The sequence below is a fragment of the Rhinoderma darwinii genome, chromosome 4 (genome assembly GCF_050947455.1).
Source record: "Rhinoderma darwinii isolate aRhiDar2 chromosome 4, aRhiDar2.hap1, whole genome shotgun sequence".
Taxonomy (NCBI): Eukaryota; Metazoa; Chordata; class Amphibia; order Anura; family Rhinodermatidae; genus Rhinoderma; species Rhinoderma darwinii.
In genome coordinates, this window is record NC_134690.1 from 63,365,114 (window position 1) to 63,389,011 (window position 23,898).

General features: G+C 40.0%; 1 protein-coding gene across 5 annotated transcripts in view; it reads left to right on the forward strand.

Annotated features, from left to right (window-relative positions):
- Nucleotides 1-23,898, forward strand: part of MYT1L (myelin transcription factor 1 like) — a 312,782-nt gene that overhangs the window by 81,720 nt on the left and 207,164 nt on the right. For 4 of the 5 annotated variants that reach the window (XM_075861152.1, XM_075861147.1, XM_075861148.1 and 1 more), the window contains exon 1: nt 6,066-6,140. The gene's annotated coding sequence lies outside the window, so the exon portion shown is untranslated. Of the gene's footprint in view, nt 1-6,061; nt 6,141-23,898 lie in introns of those variants that run through there. The other variant, XM_075861151.1, reaches the window with a different exon arrangement.

Genomic DNA, 23,898 nt, shown 5'->3' on the forward strand with positions numbered 1-23,898 from the left:
TGTTTAATGTGCAAAGGTCAATGTGCAGGAAGAAAGAGGAGGGTGAAGGAGCTGAACTGTCACCATCACCTATTGCCAATGGTGCGATCCTGTGATATCGGCCTCCAGCTTTATATTACAGGTGTTACCTTTTAATTGTATTTCTACCATCTGATGATAATGAGATGACGGCTGCCTCTGCCCCAAGTGTACACAGCACAAACTGGAAAGTCATCTCTACAAAACAGGAAATATCAACCTTTTGAGAGGCTCAGTGGCCAGCGTAAAATCCTAAAAATTTCAGTATTCTTTGTTTTTATAGATAATGCTCTAAAAAATAAAAAATAAAAGCCTTACAAATCGCAAAAATGTAAAAACAAAATCAAACTAAAATATGTTTAACATAAAAACTTGATTTAAACAACAGGTTATTTTCTGACAATAAATTCCCCTTAAAGGGAACCTGTCACCAGCATTTCCCCTATTACACCAGAAATACCAGGCGGTAGTGGGTGAAAAATCATTTCTATATTACCTATAATTGTCTTCTTAGTCGGCTCTGTAGCTTTAGTGTTCAGTTTTTTAGTGTTCCCACACCGTATGCTAATGAGCATAAAAGAGTCATAGCTTGGTTTGGAAAGAGTCATATCTTCCTTCCTCAAGTCTTTCTGAGTTGACTCCGCCTCCTTACATTTGATTGACAGCTCCTCGCCTTCCCCCAGCACACAAAATCCTGCGCTTGTGCATTGATGTTCTCTTCTGGTGTGTGCAAAAAAGGGACACCGGATTATTCTGATAAAAGGCGCAAAATGTTCGCAGACCGTTATTTACAGTCGGAGGAGGAGTTTAGGAGAGGGGATAACGGCAGCCAGTGAGGGATAAGTAAAGCTCAATAGGTGAAATGCTGGTGACAGGTTCCCTTTAACAGCCATTTCTGTAGAGACACTTTACTAATGTCAGGTGGATAAATAATACCTAATAAACAATGGCATCCAGACTGGTACTTTGCATTTTGTCATTCATAGATCAAGGAATTCTTAAATTACCTTCCTGTGAAAAACAACTGTGTATATGAATCAGAAATGTATGCAAAAAAAGGGTCCAATTTGATTCACTAGCGCAGAGATGACGGCTGTATTTTATCATGCGTGCCATATATCACTCCGTATTCAAGCATTATTCACACTATCACACGGCAACATGTGCTAACCTAGAGTCAGACGTCTGATATTCTTCTTTTCTGTCAGCTTTCCGGCATCCTTATACTATTGTTGGTGTGATACACATTTCCGTTATAATATATATATACAAACCATAGAGGTAGGCTATGTGGCTGCTTTGAGGCCCTTGAAGTGAGGGGTTCAGCTCTGGTTGGCCCTATACCTTTGCTACGAATCTGTGCAGGACCCCATTCTCCAGAGGAACTACATTGTTAGCAAGTGAAGGGCCGGAGGAGTTGGCTCAATAGCCATTAGTTTTTATTTTTATGTTCACCCCGTGGTAAAGGCCCAATAGCTAACCGGGCCCACAGTCGCATCCTATGCAGGCAGTGGGGCCCAGTGAGGAATCTCATGTCCTACTACAGATAACCATCTCACGTTAAGTGATGTCATATGGACATGGAAATATTCTGGAGAGCTATTCTTACCATGACAAAAAACCCCAACCAATAACTGACAGATCCCATAAAAAAAAAAAACTGAAGCAGATCTGGAATAGCTGTCATGGCTCAGTTATAACTAGAAGCTATAATGCTAATGTGAACACAGCCTAAGATGTAATATTAAATTCCACAAATTCATGACTACGACAAGTCCGAAAAAGTTGAAGCAGATCTTTGTAGTAGCGCTACACTCTGGCTTATAGAATGGAGTCCCAGACGGGGACTTCTTTCTATGATGTAGGGCATATGAAAATGGTTTGTCCAGTTAGGACATGTGAATCTTTAAAAAAATCTCTTCCTCCCAGGTTCTGAGAGATGAACCATCCCGAACTGCTGCAAATCGTGAACACGATCAATAGATTTTACCATCTCTACTCCATATGAACCCTGAAGAAGGGACTAGTCCAGTCCCGGAACCGGTTGGATCCATTTTATATCATTTCATCATGTTTTAGCAATTTTATACTTTTCCTTGTTACAATTTTTATTATAAAAAGGCTTTTATTTATACCTCCTGCCTAAAATAGAGTTTTATTACTAGCAGCGCCTCTGAGTTGCTTATTACTTATAAAATAGCTAAAACACAGTCATATTAAATGGTGTTGAAAGTTTCCTGAGAAAGCTTTACGAGTGCGGGACGGTAGATCATGGTCTGATGCTACTACTATGGTCACCGTCTTGAAGAAGCCACATAATGTGCATGGCGAGGCCCCTGTTATACTCGATAACATAATGGGATTGAGGAAGTTTTGGGCGGCGGTGACCAAGTATTGTAGAGAAAACCCAATTATACCAATCACTCATTCAGCAATTTAATTGACAGTAGCTTGTAAAAATGTCTAGAACATCTGAGAGGTTTGTGCTATGCCCAAGGAGGATGATCGACAGTAGAAGAATATTTCATGATTGTTTACAGAGGCAAAAAAATGTTATCTAGAAGAAACTTCCTTCTTTCTCTGATGTTTTGATATTGTGGCAGACCTTGTAATATAATCTTGGCTCCCGATATAAAAATTAGGGACACATTTCTTGATGAGGACGATGACTACATTTATACACCAAAAAGGCCTATATTTGCTGCCTTTTTATCTATCTATCTATCTATCTATCTATCTATCTCTGTCTGTCTGTCTATCTATCTATCTATCTAATCTATCTATCTAATCTATCTATCTAATCTATCTATCTAATCTATCTATCTATCTATCTACCTATCTATCTATCTATCTATCTATCTATCTATCTATCTATCTATCTATCTATCTATCTATCTATCTATCTATCTATCTATCTATCTATCTATCTATCTCATATCTATCTATCTCATATCTATCTATCTATCTATCTATCTATCTATCTATCTATCTATCTATCTATCTATCTATCTATCTATCTATCTATCTATCTATCTATCTATCTATCCATACATCCACACATTTTTAATGAGCACTCATTAAAGAGGATCTGTCACTAGTTTATTAATAACTCCAGTGTGATTTTTTTTTTTTTTATATTTCTTATTTGCAAAGTTATGATCATTTTTCTAAATATGTAAATGTGACTCTTTCTTTTCACTCTGGGCGGTGTAATGTTTTCTGTATGACGCTGTCCAATCAGCATACAGCTTCTCCCCCTTCCCTGCCCAGCAACACAGCGTGATCATATAGTATACAGCTTCCATTCCCGACTGTGTTTTCAATTGGCGATATCTCCGGTTGTGTCACAGCTAGAACTGCGATCCCGGTGTCATATGAAAGATGAGAATCTCCACAGTGTGTCAAGCATCTTCATGCTGATTGGACAGCGTCAGAGGCTGTGACACGGTAGCTCCACCTCTGGAGAATCACTGCTGTTACCTCCCACTTGTCTAGTATAGTCTCATTTACATATTTAGAAATAAGCTCATAACTTTTAAAATAATAAACGTTTTGGGACAGAATTTTCACTATCATTATCAGTGTGACAGCGCCTATTAGATCAGCTAGGAGATAGGGCATTACTAAACTGAATAAAAAAAGACATATTTATTAAAGGGTACTCCACCTAAATATGCTCTTGCAAAAATAAGGTTAATAAAGTAGTACGAGATGGACAAAGCTGTGGGTAAAGTCCTGCCAGCCTCCTTGGCCTTCCTCTGCCCTCATTTTAGTTGCAATTCTCCCTTCAGATGATGACCTGTGTAAGCTGAGTTAACTTGTTTGGTGGGGTGCTACTGCCTGAGAACCATATTGAAAAGACTGTGTTTTTTTAGGGAGATTAACCCTAGCAGCCGGACTATCAGACATGGATCAAAGCTGCTTTACCAATAATCTGACAGTAGAGAAAGGTAAAAAAAACAACTTGGCAGCATTCATTGCAAAATTTAGGTGATGAACCCTTTAAATACATCTGAGCATGAAGAGCAAAGCTTGTGTTTCAAGTTACCTTTCAAATGCTTTGCCGAGATGTATTGTGTCAGTAATCTGATGGCATCCCTAACTAAGTAAGCATGGCCTCTGCCGAATTAGTGGTGAGGACTGTATTCTACATGCTATTAGGTATCTACTAAATAATGTTAGTAAAGGGTGTAACTGATACTTTAAGTATTTACCGGGACTTTTATATTGACGGCCCATACTGAGGATAGCTCATCAATATCAGATCATTGGGTGTCCGACTCCCCGCATTCCCACCGATCAGTTGACTGACTTGATCGGGACCGGAACTGCAATCCCTATATGTACCAATACTGTAATGTACCAATTATGTCTCACAATTACTGGTGGAGTGAGGGGTGCTCTATGATTCGTTTTTGGAGTCCAAGGGGCCCATATACTCTTCTGGCACAGGGGCCCTTTGCTGTCTGTGTCCACCCCTGCTTAGTAGCTTCATGAATACTAATGTATGTAGATCAGGGTTTCCAAAAACTGATGGTTTTTTTTTGCCATCTGCAGTGTCCGGCAGAAAAAAACACAGTGCAAGATTTTTTTTTTCTTCCCCCGAAACCTTGCTTTGCGAATGCGCCAAAACTTACATGCGCAGTGCAAACAAGACAAGGGAAACCGTGCGAAAGCGAAGGGAGGACTGGAGAGATGATGGTCGGAGTCTGTCTGTCTCTGACTGAGGTGAGACGGGTACCAGTCACTTCACACCCGAGACCAGAGTCACCAGGCAGAGCGGTGGGGATTGAATGAGTGAGACTGACAGTCTGACTCGCAAATCACAGCCGCTCTTGCAGGTTTTTCCTAAGTTACTGTTGAAAAGCTATAAAGGGGGCTGTGATTGGTGAGTCCCAGTGTCATGATGCGGGGTGTGGACCCACTGGGCCGTACCGCGTGCAGGATTGGCAGCTGGCCAAACATGTAAGTACAGAGTTCAATTAGTTCAGCGAGGGTACCTGAGGCAATCGTAGGCAGTAGCGAGGGAGGCACGTCCAGGACCAGGCGGCGGGAAGTCGTCAGGTGAGGCGCAGCAGATCAAACATAGGCTGTAGCACGGCAATAGCACAGCACGGCATTAGCACTAGGTAGCACGGAAACAGGATACAGGAGCAAGGTACACTGGGAAACTGGAAGACACTGGGAGACCATAAGCACGACAAACAAAGGGTAACGAACAACGCTCTGGCAAAGAGCAAGTGGACAGAGCCCTTTTTATAGCCCAGGGCATCCTGGGCTAGATTGCAGACTTCCTGCAAAAATGCGTGCACTGGTCCATTAAGGCCGTGCACGCACGGGCGCGCGCGCTTGCCGGAGACACTCGAGGGCCGGAAGTGAGTGCCGGCACTTCACAGGAGGATGACGCTGCAGCGAGGTAAGATGTCCATAGCCACGGCCGTCGGGGTTAACGACTGAACGACGGTCCGTGGCCATAGACGTTACACCCAGCACAGGCAGCAGCCAGCAGTGCACCCGGACCCCTACCACACAGCAGACGCCTCCGATACCGTCCGAGACGGTCTGTCTCTCTGGCGGGAGAGAGAGAGAGTGCCCGGCGTGCCGCCCGTGATCCAAGATACCATACTAGTACCGGGTTCTTGGCTACTTAATTGGCAGGTTTACATGATGACAATACAATGGGTGAGAAATAAGAATCAATGTCAGAGTACATGATATAACCACTACATAATCTACATATTGTGAAAATAAGTACTATTTTCATCCGTGACATCTTTGGACTCCTGTGATCCCTTTTTAAAGAAAAAGGTATTACTTATGCTCTTTATCACTAACTCTTGATTTTGTAATCTGTCCATAAAAATTTTGGTCTGTCCGTGATTTTTAGCTCAGTTGCCCAGAAATTACTGAAGTGGAGGTTGGCAACCCTGATGTAGATTAATGTGGATGTTACCATTTCATTAATGCTTTGACAGTACTAGATAAGCGTTCTCATCACTGGGTCTTGGTCACCATGTAATCGTCTTCGTTTTCCTTTTTTTAGACCTCGTCCACGGGCTCACCATCACTTTCCTTATACAGCTCGGTCCACCAGACAAGCAGACAGTACTTCAAATGCTCAGGTACTTCACAAATGCTTTCTAAGAAACAAGACCACAATATTTGGTTAATTTATTATTTGTGTTTCTTTATATGTATTGGATTATAGAAATGAAGCATTTAAATATAGGCGTGTGTATTTATGAAAAGTCAACCGGTGCGACTGATGAAATGAATTATTTTATTTTATAGATTAAATCTTTTGTAATTGGTCAATATTTTTATAAACATCTTAATATTCTATTGTAATTGGTCAGTCTGTGTTTTGGGGGATGTTTGAAGATCTGTATAGAGTTTGTGCACTCCATATTACCCCATAATCGTGTTCTCCTTACTGTGACGTATGTCAGTTAGTATTATGGGAACATTTCCAATAATTGTCTATTAGGGAATGCCTAGTTATGTAGTATTTATGCAATTTACTTTTGAAGGATTGTCCCAACAACACAACTCCATCTCAGAAGGAAGCCGTATCGGCATTCAACTAATAACCAAGGTTACGGCTTTCCTTAACCCCCTGATCTCCTGCTAATGCTAGGGGAAGCTGTGTGAGTCCACTTAAATGGATAACCATGTAACATATCACGCCGAGCTTGCCAGACTGTTTTTTGCAGCAGTTCTACACTCTGGTTCATAGAGTGGGGTCCCAAGTAGCGGACCCCATTTTATTATGTTCATTTCTCATAATACGGCATATGGAAAAGGGTCGTTAAGATGGAAAAACCCTTTTAACGCTTCACCTTTTTCCAATCCAGTTAGTTTAGCTGATAAAAATTATATAATGTAACTCTGTGAGTAGTCACTGGGCACAAACAAAACAGTTCATTCATAATTCAGCTCTGCTACATCTGTATGAGATAAGCTCAAGATTGGCTATTCAAGGCATCTCCGCCTTTATTGACTAAATTGTTTGACCTAAAAATATTGTGCAACCAATGTGACCATTTGTGTCATTCTGGAAAATTCTATAAAGATGATATTGTCATATACTGTGATGGCGAAAAGAGAAATAATTGGAATATTCAGCTTTGTAATACATGTAAGTAAATTGATAAAAGTGTTATGTTTCTAATTTCTATGAAATGATATCCAAGGTGTAGCGGAAGAGCAGCTGCGGATCGGTCTGACTGATCCCTTTTAAATACTGTAAACAGCAGGAGTTATAGGTTAATCTTTAAAGGATACGTCTGCTCAGAAGCTTGTTTTTGTAAACACTTGTAAACCCGGCTACATGGAGATGATTAAGACATGGAACCATCAAAGACAAAAATTCCACTGTGCTCAGAAAAAAAAGGCATAAATATAAAGCAATAAACACCATAAATGTAATATTGCATGTGTGTAAAACAGTAGGCTTCAGTATGTGAGTATGTGTTTTATGTGTAACATGTTGGGTAATGTGTGTTGAGATTAAAGAATAAATACTCAGCCTTTGATTCCAATGGTATTTTATCCTGGAAATATACATGTCATTCTTTTAGTCACAATCGCATGGTGAGTAAGGGAGAAATATCCCACAAGTCCATCATGTACAACCTACAATGTTGATCCTGATGAAGGCAAAAAGAAAACCCCTATGAACTAGAGCCAAAAATGTCAATGAGAATTTATTAAGAAATATTATACAGATATTGCGTAATGGTACGTCATATCGGAAAGGCTCCAAATCCCATATACATTTATTTAACAGTCAACCATCGCAGCATCACTTAGTAGAGAATCCCATAGTCTCACTGCTCGTACTGTGGAAAACCATTTTCTCTGCTTATAGTGAGAAATTAGGTGGATGCCTTAAAATAATTCCTAAAATACTTCCCTGTCAGTGCAATAAATATTGCACGGTGCCATCTGAGATAATAGCGACAAAAAAGAACAAATACATTTTCCGGACAAAACCAGCACTGTGCTGGTTTTGTCCGGAAATGTTTTATTTATTTTTTGGTCACTGTGTAAGCCCCTTGGTTAAGCTTTGTTTCCATCACGTTTAGGCCATTCATCTATGTTTGTAGGTGAACACATTTCTACAGGTTTTTATTAGGCATACATTTGCCAAAATACTTTAGTAACTTTTTGGCATATATATATATATATATATATATATATATATATATATACACGTACAATATTTTTGAGTTGAAAACAAAAAACCTCAGATCTGTTGAGTAGATACTGACGTATACTAAAATAAGAATGTTTTTTATGATGGATCTTTTATGCCACTTTCACATAACGGTATTTTGGTCGGTATTTTGCAACCGTATTTGTAAGCCAAAACCAGGAGTGTGTCCAAAAAAAGGCAGAAGGGCAAATATGTCCAATATACCCTTTCTCTTTTTATGCTCCACTCACTGTGGTAAGTACCATGATAGATATTGGCTTTTTAATGAGTTCCCAAATAAAATAAAAACAAATAAATAAAAAAAATCTCTCTTTCTCCATATGTAAGCTTACTAATGCGGTGAGATGATCTCACATAATGGTGCTATGAATTCTTCTCAGACCATGTTCAAACGTGACTGTAAAATTACACCATGGATTTTATCCGTAGTAAACTCTGCATTTGTTACAGGCAGATTTTATTCCTTGCATTGCAAAGGCATCAGTGGCAAAAATCTGCAGCAAAATCGGAACCACAAATTCGGTGTAGCTTCACTTGAATTGTTCTGTTCTTTTTTTTTTTTTGTATTTTTTTTCAAACAGAGGAATTACAACAAATCTAAACACAGCCTTAAAAGTTGCCTGTCTCTTTCTTCTCTCCCCTACAATTCTTTATTTTCCAGAGAACTCTCCTTTCAATCTTATGCAGACATTATGATAGTATCACAATACAGTAGCTTGGGGACATGGCCTGGCAGCCGGCACTATGTGTGATATCATTTAAGACAGTGTATGATGCCTATGGGGACTCAAACAGTGTAGACCGCACTGAAACTGTATAATTTGAAAAGAATTTACAGTGTTGGAGACTTCATACACATCAACATTTTCTATTGACTCTTAATCACGGCTGTATAGAGCAACCAATGTTTTTTTAAGCAGGCAATTGCTTTTGAAGAGATTAGAATATTATATGCAATTAAATTTCCGCTTTCCTCAGTTACTCTTTGTAAGAAGTAATTGTATGTGGACTCACGCTTATGTTGTATCAGTTCAGGTGAGGATCAAAGTAGGACCCAAAAAGCACAGAAGGGCTTCGTCCACATTGGAAAATGTGCGTCCTCTATACTGATGTACCTCATCATCAGTCCAATAAAAATGAATGGGATCCATCAATAGATCCAATATTTAAGGAAAAATAAACAAAACCACCCGTCGGAATGAAGCCATGTTCCTTCTTCAGGCCCTGTAAATACAAAAGTATCCAAAAATTGATTGACTGATGGAAACTGCCATCATCTGTACAATAAGTTAGAACCTTGTAAGTCTTATAAAAAAGACACAAAGAAAAACATCCCATAGGCTCCTATAGATCCGTCAATAGAAACATTACTTTCTGTTTGGTTTTGTTTGCTATTGAATACATTAACTGTTGTCCTGTATAAAACACAATGGAACCAGTATAAATTGATACAGGTGCGGGTAATAAAAAAAGATAAAAAAAAAGGTAAACAAACAAAATTGTCAATGTAGTCTATGCATAAAACTAAAAAATGCAGCTATTGCTCTCCATATACATTGTATGTATACATATATATATATATATATATATATATATATATATATATATACAGTGAAGGAAATAAGTATTTGATCCCTTGCTGATTTTGTAAGTTTGCCCACTGTCAAATGCATGAACAGTCTAGAATTTTTAGGCTAGGTTAATTTTACCAGTGAGAGATAGATTATATAAAAAAAAAAAAACAGAAAATCACATTGTCACATTTATATATATTTATTTGCATTGTGCACAGAGAAATAAGTATTTGATCCCTTTGACAAACAAGACTTAATACTTGGTGGCAAAACCCTTGTTGGTGAGCACAGCAGTCAGACGTTTTTTGTAGTTGATGATGAGGTTTGCACACATGTTAGATGGAATTTTGGCCCACTCCTCTTTGCAGATCATCTGTAAATCATTAAGATTTCGAGGCTGTCGCTTGGCAACTCGGATCTTCAGCTCCCTCCATAAGTTTTCGATGGGATTAAGGTCTGGAGACTGGCTAGGCCACTCCATGACCTTAATGTGCTTCTTTTTGAGCCACTCCTTTGTTGCCTTGGCTGTATGTTTCGGGTCATTGTCGTGCTGGAAGACCCAGCCACGAGCCATTTTTAATGTCCTGGTGGAGGGAAGGAGGTTGTTACTCAGGATTTGACGGTACATGGTTCCATCCATTCTCCCATTGATGCAGTGAAGTAGTCCTGTGCCCTTAGCAGAGAAACACCTCCAAAACATAATGTTTCCACCTCCATGCTTGACAGTGGGGACGGTGTTCTTTGGGTCATAGGCAGCATTTCTCTTCCTCCAAACACGGTGAGTTGAGTTACTGCAAAAGAGCTCAATTTTAGTCTCATCTGACCACAGCACCTTTTCCCAATCACTCTCAGAATCATCCAGATGTTCATTTGCAAACTTCAGACGGGCCAGTACATGTGCCTTCTTGAGCAGGGGGACCTTGCGGGCACTGCAGGATTTTAATCCATTACGGCGTAATGTGTTACCAATGGTTTTCTTGGTGACTGTGGTCCCAGCTGCCTTGAGATCATTAACAAGTTCCCCCGTGTAGTTTTTGGCTGAGCTCTCACCTTCCTCAGGATCAAGTCATACCCCACGAGGTGAGATTTTGCATGGAGCCCCAGATCGATGTCGATTGACAGTCATTTTGTATGTCTTCCATTTTCTTACTATTGCACCAACAGTTGTCTCGTTCTCACCCAGCGTCTTACTTATGGTTTTGTAGCCCATTCCAGCCTTGTACAGGTCTATGATCTTGTCCCTGACATCCTTAGAAAGCTCTTTTGGTCTTGCCCATGTTGTAGAGGTTAGAGTCAGACTGATTCATTGAGTCTGTGGAGAGGAGTCTTTTATACAGGTGACCATGTAAGACAGCGTTCTTTAATGCAGGCACCAAGTTGATTTGGAGCGTGTAACTGGTCTGGAGGAGGCTGAACTCTTAATGGTTGGTAGGGGATCAAATACTTATTTATCTGTGCACAATGCAAATAATTATATATAATTTTGACTATGTGATTTTCAGTTTTGTTTTTTTTTTATATAATCTATCTCTCACTGGTAAAATTAACCTAGCCTAAAAATTCTAGACTGTTCATGTCTTTGACAGTGGGCAAACTTACAAAATCAGCAAGGGATCAAATACTTATTTCCTCCACTGTGTATATATATATATATATATATATATATATATATATCTTAATATTTATTACGTAACTTTGGAAATTCGTAGCCACCCACCTTTTGGTTTCAGATGTAGTGCCAGGCCATGACTCCCAAACAGCATTTACATATGAGGCTGTATTAGATATATACTCTCAAACCCAGAGAGAGTGTATATCCTATAAGACTCCTGAGAACAGGGGCAGACATAAATAGCAGAGGGCCCACTTGCAAGAGAAGTGTAGGGGCTCCTTGCTCTTCAACCATAGAGAATGTCCCTTTTCAATCCTTCTGTTATTGTGAGCTAAGAAATTCATTAGCTCAATCCCTTACATGCAATCTAATAGACAATAATCTGCTTCTAGATACTTTTAAGGTAACAGAAGGTCCCCCTTACATGCTGGGCCCATGTACAGATGTCCAGTTCACACATACAGTGGATACAAAAAAGTCTACACACCCCCGTTAAAATGCTAGGTTTTTGTCATGTCAAAAAATCAATCCAAGATTAATCATTTCTGAACTTTTTCCACCTTTAATGTCCCCTATAATCTGTACAATTGTATTGAAAAACAAACTGAAATTTTTTAGGGTGGAAAAATAAAGAAAAATGTGGTTGCATAAATATGTGCACCCTAAACTAATACTTTGTTGAATTACCCTTTGACAGCATTCAGTCTTTTTGGGTAGAAGTCTATCAGCATGGCACATCTTGACTTGGCAATTGTTGCCCACTCTTCCTTGCAAAAGCGCTCTAAATCAGATTGTGAGGGCCCTCTTCACGTCACCCCACAGATTTTCAATGGGACTCAGGTCTGGGCTCTGGCTGGGCCATTCCAAAACTTTGATCTTCTTCTGGTGAAGCCATTCTTTTGTTTTCTTGGAGGTTCTGCTTTGGGTCGCTGTTGTGCTGAAAGGTGAAATTCCTCTTCATCTTCAGCTTTTTAGCAGAGGCCTGCAGGTTTTGTGCCAATATTGACTGATATTTGGAGCTGTTCATAATTCCCTCCACCTTGACTAAAGCCCCAGTTCCAGCTGCAGAAAAACAGCCCCAACGTATAATGCTGCCCCCACCATGCTTTACCGTGGGTATGGTGTTCTTTTGGTGATGTGAAGTGTTGGCTTTGCGACAAACATACCTTTTTGGAATTATGGCCAAAAAGTTCAACCTTGGTCTCATTAGACCATAACACGTTTTCGAACATGAGTTTGGTAGACTTTATGCAGGTATTTGCAAAACATAGCCGGGCTTGGATGTTTTTCTTTGTTAGAAAAGGCTTCCGTCTTACCCCACAGCCCAGACATATGAAGAATACAGGAAATTGTTGTCACATGCACTACACAAGCAGTACCTGCCAGAAAGTCCTGCAGCTCTTTAATGTTGCTGTACGCCTCTTGGTAGCCTCCCAGACAATTTTTGTCTTGTCTTTTCATCAAGTTTTGAAGGATTGTCAGTTCTTGTTAATGTCACTGTTGTGCCAAATGTAATCCACTTCTTCATGACCGTCTTCACTGTGTTCCATGGTATATCTAAAGCCTTGGAAATTCTTTGGTTCCCTTCCCCTGACTGATGCCTTTCAACAATCAGATCCCTTTGTTGTGTTGTAAGCTCTTTACGACCATGGATTTTGCTGTCACATGCAACAAAGAAAATGTCAGGAAAATCCTAATAGAACAGCTGAACTTTATATGGGGTTACTCAGAATCATTTTAAATAATGGCGGCTGTGTACTGACTACTATTTAACATGAGTTTAAATGTGATTGGCTAATTCTGAACACAACCACATCCCCAATTATAAGGGGTGTTCACACTTATGCAACCAGATTACTGTAGTTTTGTTATTTTTATGTTTCTCCTCTAAATGATCTCAGTTTGTTTTTCAATGGAATTGTACAGATTATGGGTCACGTTAAAGGTGAAAAAAGTTCCGAAATTATTCATCTTGTATTTATTTTTTGACATGACAATAACCTAGCATTTTAACAGGGGTGTGTAGACTTTTTATGTCCACTGTATAGTATGTCTGCCCTTGTCTGGGAGGTGCATCACATCACTTCTTAAATAAAGCCTTTCTAGACTAAGACTTGCATTACATTACACTCTATATTACATAGCTCAAGTGGAATCATACATTTTTTTTCATTTAAGATATTTATTTTACCAATATCACTATATATATATATGTATCTATATATATATATATATATATATATATATATATATATATATATATATATATATATACTCAACTATAAATATCAATTTATATAGTCTTACTAAAAATAGTACAGGGAACACTTAATTAGATTTTTTTGTTGCCAAACTCGTAAATACTAGAAGCAAATACACAAAACATGCTATCAATTCTATTAATTTTAGACACGGATTTCAGTGCAGTTATAAAGATTACAGTCATTACAAGGAAAAGTCAACGTTTTTATCAAAATCTGATTTACTGCGAAAAAAAAGGTTAGCGAAGCCCATTGCCTGCCACCCCCCTCCCCCGGCCAGAAACATCTGGATGCAAGAGGATTTTGACTATATATGTGTGCGACAGCTGCAACTAATCGATGTAACCCTGTGAAATCTCTCCTGCTGTCCTATTTTTCAGGTTGTGTCGGGGTCATTTGAGGAGGCCTAGAAGACATGTCAGGGCTCCCTCTTGTGTTTCTTCCTTGGTACTGACTCCTAGTTAAGCAGTTCTACTTCTTGTCCTGGTATGTTTGATAGATGCAAAAATAATGTGATAGTCCTGGCGATAAAGAGCAGTCCAAGAAAATATACTTAAGGACAGTCACCATGTGCTAGGACTGGTATACATGCCATCCTGTGTTCTGCAGATTTTCTGTATTACCTACTATTGTCTTTTTCAATAGTTACTGTTTGGTCATCCTATGTATTTTACCAGCAGTCTCACATAACTCAACAAAGCTAAAGAACAATCACAAAATCAGGCTTAATTCAGATTTTTTTTGATCTGCAACACAAGTTTTAGTGCTGACCCATAAAAATGTACAAATGCTTTGGGAGGCACCTAGCCGAATGAATGAATGAACATTAATGGACAGAAGGGCTTACTGTTTGTTTCCAACCTCCAGTTTCTATGATCTTTTTGCCTATTCCCAACCCCCGTGTTTGCTAACAAGGCAGGTTCTCTGAAGAGGGAAATCCTATAGAGATCCTTGCCATCCAGTAGCAATAGTGGACTGGGCCAACCAGGCATGGAACCAGTCTACTATAGCAGAAGTATGGTCTGACTGGGTTACATTGACCCAACCATAGGAATTGTTTCGGAGGGCCCACCTTGCTTATATATGATAAAAATGTATATCTCGTTTTGATTGCACTGCAAACCCGGCTGTTATGATTACACACACAGGTCATATCCTCAATAAGAGCGAATACGTTATCTGTGAAATATCCAAAATTTGTGATAAACACCTACCAGTAATTGATCCACAAGAGGAGTTGACCTCTGATCCACCTCAAAGACCCTGTAGTGCCAGGGCTTAGTTATTGTGTCAGGACTTAGGTTCACCATCATCTATTTTGACAGAGCGGAGAGCAGCTGCAAAGAGTGTCTATCACTCTGGAGGACCCAGCATGTCTGTGTATTACATGAACACCTCAGTGATTTCAATTGGGAACAGTGTAATGCTTCATTCACCCTGTGGTGGCACTGCAGGGGCATTGAACACCTGCTGCTAAGTTATAATGCGACTGACTGTTGCTCTGAGAAACCATACTGTTCTTATTAGCACTAGCTTCTCGTTGAATATGTTTACAATGAATAATTTCAATATAAAATCTCATGTACAACAAATATAAGAAAACACATATACAACCCTCCTCCTTTATTCTACTTAAATTCATATTATATATACCCCATAGGGACTACAACTAGCTGAATCTGTCAATAAGAAATAATTTAGTTCTCTTGGAAATTGGTTTAGTATCAATTTTTATTTTTTTTCTGGCTACATGTAATTTCTGGAACGACAATTTCCTTACACAACATGTAACTGGTTCAGCCACTTCCATATGACCTCATAACCCTAAGACTGACAAAGCCAAACTCTCCCTTTTTTTCAAGATTGCTATCTGTTTTAATTCATGCTCGAGCTCCTGGAATAATGTTCCTCCATATGACTGCCAAGATTCCTCTGTATATGTAGGCCACACATTGTATGTTATGCCAGTTTTGGCGCCCATCAGAGACATGATGTGCAGAACAAACAAACTGTCTGCATGATGGCACCAGTTTTCCAGCATGGCACATCTGTCTTAGTTACATTTTTAAACATTTGAATTTCCATCTACAGCTCATCATTGCTCCTGGTTCTTTTCACCTCACCCATCATATCTCCTATAGAATGTTTTGAAGCCTGCAATATTGTTTATTGGAAAACAGACTCCATTTTCTAGACACAAAACTTTATCAGAGAGACGCAATAAAAGACATTGTTTCCACTAGGATAGCTATGTTCTACCTAAAAGAATATGACATTTTAGTGCCACTTTCTGAGTGCAATTATCCTCGGTTTCCTGGATGAGTCAAAGCATGACCTAAAACTCAGAGCAATACAAGTCACACAGATTACTTGTTTTTGCCAATTATTAAATTATTTCCTTGAAATGATATTAATGTAGGATATACAATGGTCAGCCAAAACCTTAAAATGTACTGCCTAATATTGTGTAGGTCCCCCTCGTGCCGCCAAAACTTCTCTGACCTGTCAAGGCATGAACTGCACAAGACCTCTGTAGGTGTCCTTTGCTATATGGCCCCAAGACATTAGCAGCGCATTCTTTAAGTTGAGAGGTGGTGTCTCCATGGATCGAACTTGTTTTTCCAGCACATCCCACAGATACTCGATCAGATTGAGAGGTAATTTGGAGGACAAGTCAACACCTTGAACTTTTTGCCATGTTCCTCAAACAATTTTTGAACAATTCGTGCAGTGTGGCAGGGGCATTATGCTGCTGAAAGAGGCCACTACCATTAGGGAATACTGTTACCATGAAGAAGTGTACTAGATCTGCAACAATGTTTAGGTAGGTGATATAAGTCCATGTAACATTCACATGAATGCCAAGACCCAATGTTCCCAGCAGAATATTGCCCAGAGCATCATACTTGTCTCTTCTAGTGCATTTTGGTGCTATCTCTTCCTCATGATGTAAAGAAAGCGGGATTCATCAGACCAGGCCACCTTCTTCTATTTCGTCATAGTCCAAATCTAATGCTCAAGTGCCCAGTGTGGGTGGTTTTGGCAGCATACAGGGCCAAGCCTTGGCACTCTGACCAGTCTACAGTTACCCAGCCTTAAATGCAGCAAGCTGCCATGCACTGGGTGCTCTGACGCCTTCCTATACTTGGCCAGCGTTTTTTAGCAATTTGTTTTACAGTAACCCCCTTTGTGGGATCGGAACAGACGGGCTAGCCTTCACTCCCCACGCGACTCAATGAGCCTTGGGGGCCCATGACCCTGTGGACGGTTCACCAGTTATCCTTTATTGGACCACTTTTGCTAGGTACAAACCACTGCATACTGGGAACACTACCCAAGACCTTTTATATTGGCGTTACAATTTGACAGCTGAATGTTATTCACTTGTCAGTTTTTTTAATGTTATGGTTCTATAGTCATTGTTGTCAAAATGGACCCGCTTCTATCATGTGCACTAAAAATACAGTACCCAGCTTTTGTTATTAAAATCTAATATTTATTACAGGTCATTTATTAGATTTTCAACTTTTGCAAGATTTCAATATAAATAAGAGACATTGAAGAATAATTTCCTTTTTAGCTATTTTTGACTATGATGAAATAACATTTGTGGGATGACATCCCACAGATTCCCTAAATGAAGGGGCCCGTGTTTACCAGTAGTTCAACATTGTCCGTTCTAAGATGGGGGGGGCAGGGGGAGGGCTGTTGGTGAGGTTTCCAAACTTGTAATTTAAGACACAGTGCTACTTTGGATAGGTACATTGGAAAATGATGCAGAACTAACAAGTGCAAAACCTTCATCTAAGAAATTTGTGGGAATTCTGACTCATGGAAACCCAACAAAGTTATCTTCTGACATCTCCTAATGATAAGGATAGCGTAACATAGAAAATCCCTACAACATATGTTAACACTATAAATGATCATGCACACAGCTGTTATATGGTTTGTACGAGCTCCGAGTTGTATGGAGCTGTATTAGGGGATTCAAACAAAAACCATAAACAATTGTTTATAACAATATAGTAGTTGGGATAGCTCCAAATTCCAATAGCCAGTAGAATGCAGTCCAGAAAATAGCATTGGCGACAGCATTTTTAATTAAATTACTTATTTTATTGTGCCCAGATATCATACAGACAAACCGCAATGTTTCGACCCGTTACATTAGCAGGGTCATTTTCAAGTGGCATGCGCCATCGAATATCCCTATAACAGAAATATTCTTACCTAAAAGCATTGCAGAATATCATCCATAGTAGGGTGTCATATGGTGGCACAATATTATGGCCCAAAAAGTGGCTAAAGCTCCTTACTATAGAACTGTAGGCACTTTGACTTACAGGCTCCATGCATAAAATGTGTGTAAAAAGTGTTTACATCTGTAAACATTCTATTTACTAAGTATTGTTCAGTATAGTATTTAATGCTTTTTGTTGTAATTATTATGATTTACAATGAGTATGTAAATGGAGATTGTTAACGTCTACTTCAGTAGTTCAGAAATACTAGTACTTAGGCAGGCAGTCTCATACTAATATCGTTTTACAACATCTAGTTTTTCTGTCATTTTTCATTTTACAAACAAACATGGGTGGGGACATAAAAGCTATATTGGAAGCAAAGTTTTTTAGCCACATGAAACCTCAAAAATAGGGGCAAGTGGTGTGGGATGATTGTGCGATGCCTCCTGTTCGTCGTTGTGCCAGTTATCGCCACTTGTCGCAAACTGTGAGGGACAGAATCCTTGAACTGAGAGACCTTGGTTTATCACTCCGGCAGATCGCTACACGCCTAGGCCGAGATGTCAGCACTGTTCAATGTTGCATGTCCCGGAGGTTGGAAGAACAACAACGAACGGACGGACAGATCATCTGATTGGAAGAATGGCGCGTGGCGATCCATTTTGTACTGCAAGTGAAATTGGACGTCACATCCCAAGCCTAGAGCGACAACCGGTGTCGACACAAACCATCAGAAGGCGTTTGAACAACATTGGGCTACGAGCCAGATGACCAGCTGCAGGTGTTCCATTGACCACACCCCACCGCTCACAAAGGCTATCATGGTGCACAGCAAGATGGCAATGGAGGCTGGAATGGAGGTCTATCCTCTTCAGAGATGAGTCCCGCTTTTGTCTTCGACGCAATGATAGCCGGTGATAGGTCTGGAGACTACGTGGGCAACATCATGAAGAAGCCTTCACAAGGTAACATCACACCGGTCCTACTTCCAGGATTATGGTGTAGGGTGTCATAATGTATGGTACATTTCAGGTACACTAAGAGCTCAGCGTTACATTGATTTGGTTGTGGAACTAGTGGTACGGCCCTTTGTCCAAAGTCAAAGAAGAAGCAAGAAAAACGTATTGATATAAAGAAAGCGCTACTGACCTATAGGGAAAATCTGATATAGGCTAATAAAGTTATTTGTTTATTTAATAAGGCTACGCGTTTCAACACAGCACCTTTGTCTTCATCAGGCCAAAAAGTATTTTTCTCTTTCTTAAAGTATTTGTCCAAATTGTCACAGAAAACGTTTTTTCAACAGAACAATGTCAGGCTGCATGTTGTTCATGCTACTGTGAGCAGCCTGTGTGGCCTAAGGGTGCTACCATAGCCTGCAGCATCTCCGGTCTCCCATGAAGCACATCAGGGACGTCATTGGTCGACAATTGCAAAGGGAGCTGCCAGCAGCCAATCTTGATAATTTGCTTGCCAAGTGCATTCGGCGTGGCATAACTTTCTTCAGACAACCATTAATAACCTCATTGATAGCATGCCAAGGCGTGTAAATACGTGTATTTCTGTGTGTGGCGCTAATAGTCAATACTGAATATATCAAGAAGTTTGTAATATTTTTTGTTTTTATTTTTTTATAATTTGCATATCATTAACATGTCTATCAATCCTGTGATTTTTCCAATTCCAAAACTCTTCCTTCTTGGTGTTGTAATTTCAATGTTGTGGAATAAATATAAATATATATATATATATATATATATATATATAATTCCCGAGATATATACACTTTAACGTCTTTATAAACAATGTTCCCTTTTTAGAGCCTCTGTCTAAAAGCAGTAACCAGTCTTTCTTATTCTTTTAGTTATTTCCAATTGTCTTGTAGGTCTTTATCATGAAAATAAACAATATCATTTTGTTTACTCATCTTCTAATATTTTCCTTTTACCTTTATGGGAGGGGCGAAAACAAACCTGTGTAGAATAGAGAAACAGTCAGTTGAATTACAAATATCTTCATATGACCACAGTACATGTAAATAATCCCAAACAAGCACCCCCTCCAGATTTCAGACAAATAAATCTAGCTGTGTACAGATAGATATAGTGCACCTTTATGCAATTTGCTTTCCTTTATGCCTTGCTGTAAGGAACACAAGAATAACGGTTGCAGATCTGGAAGTACCCAGTAAGAACATTTCTAGTCATCTTAAAAACGAATACATATATGGAGTGTTTTTACGAATTTTGACACCGCTGTCAGGAGATCATACCACCAAAACATTGCATAGATTTCTGTTGTGTTAAACTTTCCTGATTCTTTTGAAGTATTTTTTTTTAATATTAAAACTACCATTATGTTGTAAAACAACATGTACTTGATGATAAGAACAGCACTAAGCCTGACACATGTGGGTTCTTGAGCGATCCTCCTGATTGGATTATTAATAATTGAACTGTCATGAGAAATATTACTCTGAGCTGTGTATGAAAATAATAAGCGCAATGCAATAAATGTGTTCAAAATGAAATATGCTTAAGGATTCTGTTCCGATATATTTCTGGATACAAGTAATAATTGCCAATGGGAAAAAAATAAAATAATCACAGACAATATAGTCAACATTACATATAGTGGTACCATATAGAGACCTGTGCATTTGGAATCTCTCTATAAAGAAGTTTCATAATGCTACATTTTGGGAGATGACACTGTAGATATGTCCCAGGTCAGCATATACAGGGCCGGCCCTAAGATAGATGGCACCCTGTGCGAAATGGTCTTTCGGTGCCCCACCCCATCATTTAAAAAAAATGGCCCATAAAAAAATTATAATGCCACTTTAGTGCCCCCATACAGTATAATAATAATATTTAATAATATATTACAACCCCTTCAAGGACACCGTATTTTGTCCTCTAATTGTGGCCACAGTATTATGCCACCTGTAGTACCCCTACACAGTATAATGTCCGCTTAGTGGCCCCCACACAGTATGGTGCCCCCTGTAGATTTTGCCATATAGCCTCCATGTAGACAGTGCCATAATCCCCCACATCTTTTTTGTAGATCGTGCCATACAGCCCCCCACCTCCCCCTTGTAGAGAGTGCCATACAGGCCCCCACCTCCCCCTTGTGGACCGTGCCATACAGTCCCCCATCTCCCTTAATCCTTTTAGCTAGATTAAATAAAAGTTATATCTTAGTTTATTTCCATACATTTATTTGATAGCTGGGAAAGCAGGGTATTTTTCCTTTATTGTAGGTAGTGCTACACAGCCAACAGCCCCCTTGTAGATAGAAACCCCCCCAACCCCTTCCAGTATAGATAGCGCCACTGTAGCTCCCTGAAGGAGCGGAATCCCCATGTGGCCGGGGATTCCGCTCCTGGAGCGCTGCTTGATGTCTCTGTCCATATATGGACAGTGACATCAGGGGAAACTCCTGAAGCGGAATCCCCGTCCACAGCGTTGTTGACGCTGTGACCGTCAATTCCACTCCAGGAGAAGCTCCTGTCGTCTGTGTCCATGACGTCATTGGCTTCTCCTGGAGTGGAATCCCCGGTCATAGCGTCTGCAACGCTGTGACCGGGGATTCCGCTTCAGGAGTTTCCTCTGATGTCACTGTCCATATATGGACAGAGACATCAAGCAGCGCTCCTGGAACGGAATCCACATGGGGATTCCGCTCCTTCAGGGAGCTACAGTGGCGCTAGTAGATATCAGAGTAGGGAGATACCTCCCCACTCTGTTATAGTGGCCATCGCTACCGCTATAGCAGCCGCAGCAGCTGCTAGCGGCGCCACCGCCCTCATGCCTGGTGTCACCTCTAGCAGCCGCTATGGCTGCTACAGCGGTAGCGACGGCCACTAAGTTAAGAAGCGCCGGGACGGAAAGGCGACTGCAGTTAGTGTGTGTATCCCCGCTGGTAGTTGCAACGGCGCGGGGATACACACCTCTTTAACAAATTTGGCGCATTTTATATTTAAACCACGCTGCTTTAACTAGACACCGTTCAAAACTCTCATGTTAGGAAAAAAAGTGGCTAAAACACATAATATATTTGGGGCACGCCATGTCGTTTATTGGGGATATTTACAAACTAAATCTGGTGCATTTTGTTTACTAAACTTCCCCCATGTTTTCAAGCTGCAACTATGAAGCCCCACCAACATTTTACGACACTTTCAGATGTGTTGAAATGTGGTGAAGGGGCTTCATCCCCGAATGCTATATTTTTGAATGTTTTTATGTTAGAAACTAGGAAAAAAAATTGACAAATCTTTCCCCTTTAAGATCTAATTATCCATCTCATAGTGGGGTATCAAGTGCAGGGTCACCATCAGGAATTTCTGGATCCCACACAGCCAAGGAGTCTGGGGCCCTGGGAGCCGCTCAATACTGGGGGGGGGGCAGGAGTTGGGGTTATATAACCGGAACACAAAGTGTCAGGGCTCTGTAAAGACAGAAAAGTGGCAGGGATAAAAGGGTGGTCGGGGGATGCAACCATGACAGGAGCTCTGCAGATGTTAAGGGGTTGACAGTAGGTGGGCAGGGGCTCTGTTGTGGGGATAATAGGGACATACTAGATGGAAAGGCTCTGTGCTCTAGAGCGGCTGCTGGGGCAACAAAAAAGTGGTAGGGGATGGATGGGCATGGGGAGACAGTAGGTGGGCAGGGCCAATGTGGGGAGGCAAGGGGTAGACAGTAGGTAGATGCTCTGTGGGGTACTAGAGGTGCACATAAAAAATCATTGCACTGAAGCTACTGCCTGTACAGTTTTAGGAACTTTCTACTCTCCTCACAGTCAATCACAAAGATGCAATGCTGGCTGCTACTTCTGGTGCCTGCAGGCTCGAAGATCTCCCATCGTTGGGGACAAATAAACTTTTCTTTGGAGAAAGGAACAAGTCCGGCAATGTACTGGGGAGTGTCTATAAATGTGATACTATAGTAGTAGGCACCTTCCCAGGCCGATGGCCTTGTCATTGCATAATTTGTATATAAATCTTATTGAATGGTTTGGCTCTTTAAGCAATAACTTAAAGGTGTGTAAATAATCCGTTAAGTACTTTACTGTCTATGCATTGATTTTAAGTCATTTTATTTTGTGCTCTCTATTGATATACATTTCTGCTTTAAGTTCTCGTATATAATTATGCTGGTTTTGTTTGATCCAGACCGCTCATCTCTGGTGACTGTAGTCCAGCAGAACTCCGTATTTGGTTTTCTGTCTAAACAGCCAATCATGTCTATAAAAAATGGTAAAAGATAAGCAAAGCAACATATTTACAGTTACTCAACTTTTAATGGACTTAAACTAGGAAGTATTGTAAAATGTTCTTCAAGAGTGACATTTTCTTTTAAGTAAGTCCCTAAGCGTTTGTAATAAAGTTCTGTTGACAGATGAGTGGGAGTCTTTGGACAGTACAGTTCTCATTGTGTTCTCAATAAAGTAAATGCATCATTACACAGTAAGAACAAGAAATCACAAATGCTTTACATTGTTCCCTACCTTTTTGTCATTGGGGTGGGGACTTTTGTTTCAATCTCAGGGAATCCCTACCCTTATTTCAAATATTCCACATATGGGGTAAGAAAAGCATTCCATCTCAGCTAGGTTTTTGTTCCTTTGGTACATCTGACAGCTCTTGCCACTGTAGCCTTCCAAGGAACCCCTGACCATGTCCTGAGGAACCTCTGGGCGGGAAATATTGCCCTCAGGACCTGGATCACTTGTTGTTATTGAAGGAACCAGGAATTCTATACTGTCTCAGGTCTTCATATGAAGACACCAATTCTTGGATTCTTGGTCAACAGATAAGTCAATTTTACAGATTGGTTTATTTTTATTATACTAGAAAAAAGTTCCAAAATTTAGAACAATGAACAATTGTGGTGCAGGTTGCTCACCATGAATAATTATGTGGAATTGGTTTATTATACATTGGATAGTCTTGCTCAGCCTT